Below are 4489 nucleotides of genomic sequence, written 5' to 3'. Positions count from 1 at the left end.
GAACCTCTAACTTTCGTTCTTGATTGATGAAAACACCTTTGGCAAATGCTTTCGCTGATGTTCGTCTTGCGACGATCCAAGAATTTCACCTCTAACGTCGCAATACGAATGCCCCCAGTTATCCCTATTAATCATTACCTCGGAGTTCTGAAAACCAACAAAATAGAACCGAGATCATATTCTATTATTCCATGCACGAAATATTCAAGCGGCATTTTGAGCCCGCTTTGAGCACTCTAATTTGTTCAAAGTAAAATTGTCGGCCCACCTCGACACTCACTGAAGAGCACCGCGATAGGATTTTGATATTGAACCGGCGTTTTACCGCCGGCTCACCGACGATATGCTCCGCAGACGTGTCAGTATCACCGCGGATGCGGTGCACCGACAGCGCGGCGCACAAATGCAACTACGAGCTTTTTAACCGCAACAATTTTAGTATACGCTATTGGAGCTGGAATTACCGCGGCTGCTGGCACCAGACTTGCCCTCCAATTGTTCCTCGTTAAAATATTTAAAGTGTACTCATTCCGATTACGAGGCCTCGTAAGAGTCCCGTATCGTTATTTTTCGTCACTACCTCCCCGTGCCGGGAGTGGGTAATTTGCGCGCCTGCTGCCTTCCTTGGATGTGGTAGCCGTTTCTCAGGCTCCCTCTCCGGAATCGAACCCTGATTCCCCGTTACCCGTGACAACCATGGTAGTCGCAGAAACTACCATCGAAAGTTGATAAGGCAGACATTTGAAAGATGCGTCGCCGGTACTGGACCGTGCGATCGGCAAAAGTTATCCAGATTCATCAAAATTAACGACTTCGGACGCTAGGCCCTCCGCCGATTGGTTTTGATCTAATAAAAGCACTCATCCCATCACTGGTCAGAGTTCTGATTGCATGTATTAGCTCTAGAATTACCACAGTTATCCAAGTAACTGAGTAAGATCTAAGGAACCAAAACTGATATATTGAGCCATTCGCGGTATCGCCTTAATACGGCTTGCACTGAGACATGCATGGCTTAATCTTTGAGACAAGCATATAACTACTGGCAGGATCAACCAGGGAGCTGCTTACGCAAACGACTCGCCTACACCGCGAAACGCGGCTTCGGCGGGCCGTAGCTCGGCGGCGTCGAGACGCGCTCGCGCGCGTTACTCGACACGCGTGAACGTAACGCGTCGAATTTTCAAACGACGCGACGTTCGCGCTTCAATTCGATAGACAGACTCTGACCGGTCTACGAGCGGCCGTCCCGTCACGATCTCGCAACGAGGTGATGTACAACGATGCTCGACCACTGTGAGGGACATAAAACTGCATCAAACACGACCGCGATCTCTCGCGTATCGATATTTTGACAGTTTGAAAATTGAACATTCATCTAAACGCAACTTCTCAATTTTTATTTAATACGTTATTGTAACATATTAAAACTCGGCTGGCATTACACGCACTAGATACGATCAACGCCCGGAGCTTGAGGGACAAATTCCAACACGACGCTGCGCACACCGTTTCGACGATGGGCGCGTATGCGTCCTCTTTTATACATTTTTCCATAAACGGTCGCCGTAGCGACCGCGCACGTGTCGAACACGCTCGGCGCCCTGCGTTGAGGTGTGCCTTGAAGCGTATTCTTTTACAATCACAGATAACACCGGCGAGACAGTCGCAAGCAAATCTTGAGCGATTTTTGCTAATGTCACCATCCGGTCTGCGAACGCGGTGAATATAATATACAATGTAAATTGTAACTATATATATATATATATCATTTAACGATGATGCGTGATTTACTACAAGTGAGGATATCCTCTAGCAACCGAAACTCTGTCCGTCCGCGTGTGTGCGCATTTTAAATAAATAATATTTTATAAATACTATTAATAAATACACAACACACAAGCAAAACCAACAAAAGTCCGATGTGACGATATTTCTCTCTCGACACAAAACGCACATCAACGTGAACCGTACGGCGCAGTGCGCTCGACGGTTTCGCTCCACATATATACCGAGAGCAATAGTCCACGTCGGCATTGGAACGGGCGCGGCGCGCGACCGCCGAATGTTTCTCGTAGAGCGTTGAGAGTCACTTTTCATTTTATTATTGATGTGTACATATTATGTAATGTAAATAAATTAATTAATGCATGTGTGTATGTGTGCAATTTTTTTGGTTTATTATTTTTATTATTATATAATATTGTTTATTTATATTTTATTAATATTGTTATTATTTTTATAGATATTAGTTAGTGAACTAAATTCATTGGTGGGATATTTATTAGCGATATAAAAGCGATTTAAAATAATATTAAATGAAATAATAAATAATAATATACTTATATGTATACATAGCACCGGTCGGGTTTCTAGTACAACGCAGGCCGTCGTCGGCCGTTCGAGTCGCTGAGTGCATTAATGTTTCTCGTTGAGCGTTGAGAGTCACTTTTCATTTTATTATTGATGTGTACATAATATTATGTGTAATGTAAATAAAAAAAATAGTAAATGCATGTCGTCGCTTAGCTAACAATACCGCATATGTCAGATTTGCTTAGTTTTCAGGAGAGACAAAAAACTGTATTACTTTAACATTTTGTACAATACATGCATGATAAAAATTTTAATATATTGTATTTAGTTAAGCATGATAACTATAAAAACAAATAAAAGAAATATCGTCTTATTAGGTCATTTTCAAGACTTGAGCAGTTTTACTCTAACAAAATAAAGACTTACGCAGTGTTTTTACCTTTTATTTTTAAGCTCTATAAGTCTTTCATAGAAAATCTTTCTATGAAAAACTATCGAAATAAAAACATTTTTCAAAAACAGTTTTATAAAACTAATTATTAACTTCAATAAAATAAAAAAGGATTGCTAAATTAGCTTTTTATCAAAAAAAACACATTTCTTTGCCGTTTTATTTTCTTATTCCATCAGGACAACCCTTGCCGGGTTCGCTAATATTATAATATATTATAGGAACTCACTGACTTTTACGACTGTACTGTTTGACGAGATCAAAGTTACAATGGAAACCAGAGGTGGTTTGCTTTGTAATTTAGGTAATTTTTTCCATGACTTCTTATAATTCTAAACTCTCAAAAACTTTAATAAAAATGGTACATTTAACACAAACAATACAAGACAAAATAAACACTTCGAATACTTAACCTACTTCTAAAAATAATACAAAATGTTTATGGATCTAATAATGAAAAATATTTAATTTTTATAAGGAAGCGTGGAAGTTCGAAGGTATCACTGCCTTTAAATCTTGGAGATCCTTATATTTTCTTTGGGAAATTGGCAGTCTTTCAGAAAATAATTTCGGTAGCTCTTCTAAAGGTTTTATATTGGTAATTTTCATTGGACGCTGAGGCAACGGCTGCAAAGGTTCGTCAAAGTTTAAGCTATACCAAATAGTTCCATCTGGTTTATATTTTAATACCCTTAAATCGGTAACAGTGGGATCTCAGAATTTTCTGCCCGGACGAATGGTTTTGTAAATTAAAGCCTTACTGAAATTGGTAAAAAAAAGAGAATTCTAATAATCGAGACTCATATGACATTGGGTTATCTCTAGCTGTCTTTGTTATATTCGCATACTGGGAAGGAAGGTAAATTTATTTTCCCTTTAATCTACATTCGATGGCACTGTGTACAGAGTCGCATTCCATCTGCGTGTGACCTTTTCTAAGAATTTTAGAATTATTTTAATTTTTTTATCGATGGATAAACGCAGAAGAGCATTGCTTAAGATGGAATTTCGATTTTGTGCACAGCAGCCATCAGAATACAATATTACCGGTAGTAATTTTCTTTTTAAAATTATCTGTAGTTGATCCACAGTGCACGATGCGAAAACGGAAGCTTCAAGGGAGCCATTTGATTCATCGAACCAGTAGCAGCAAGCTTCACGTGTTGACAAATTGTACATGGTAAAATTGTGAACAGATAAAATGTCTTGTAGTATATGGCACTAGCCTGAAGGTAGGGAGCTAATTTTACTGATCGAACATCTTGCGTAAATACATGACACGTTTTTCCTTCTATTGCCAATTTTTTGTCAGTGTCTTTTTCTTTTCTAGCTTTGTCTTTCCTATCGCGATGTATTGTAATTTCAGTATCGTTTATATTTCCAACTTTATGACCACAGCATACATCGCATTGATCTTTTTTGGGATGAAACAGACTAAGATTCTGTTTTAAGAATACATTGTCAAAAACCCTACGACAAAGACATTTTAAGGAATCCAATTCGCATTTACTGACGTATTCTTTGTATAATTGTGCCATGGTATGAAATACTGGTTCTAGGTATTGTCTGGATGAGTTTGCTCGACAGTAGTGCGATGGCATCTTCGGCAGGCTATCTAAAAATTGCTGTAGACGCTCGTGACCATCAGAGTTCTTTTTGGAGCAATCTACATTCCGAGAAATCTCAGAAGGCGGTGGCATAGCACAATCTGTCGTTATCAAC

At 39.1% G+C, this 4489-nt stretch overlaps 1 non-coding gene across 1 annotated transcript in view; it reads right to left on the bottom strand.

Annotated features, from left to right (window-relative positions):
- LOC125058958 overlaps positions 1-1062 on the bottom strand; it is a 1903-nt gene extending 841 nt beyond the window's left edge. Inside the window, exon 1 of the ribosomal RNA XR_007118571.1 lies at positions 1-1062. This exon is cut by the window's left edge and continues 841 nt beyond it. This is a non-coding gene — a ribosomal RNA (small subunit ribosomal RNA).
- Between the last annotated feature and the right edge of the window lie 3427 nt (positions 1063-4489).

This window comes from Pieris napi, chromosome 18 (genome assembly GCF_905475465.1).
Source record: "Pieris napi chromosome 18, ilPieNapi1.2, whole genome shotgun sequence".
Lineage (NCBI taxonomy): Eukaryota > Metazoa > Arthropoda > Insecta > Lepidoptera > Pieridae > Pieris > Pieris napi.
This window is presented reverse-complemented; position numbering and strand designations above follow the sequence as displayed.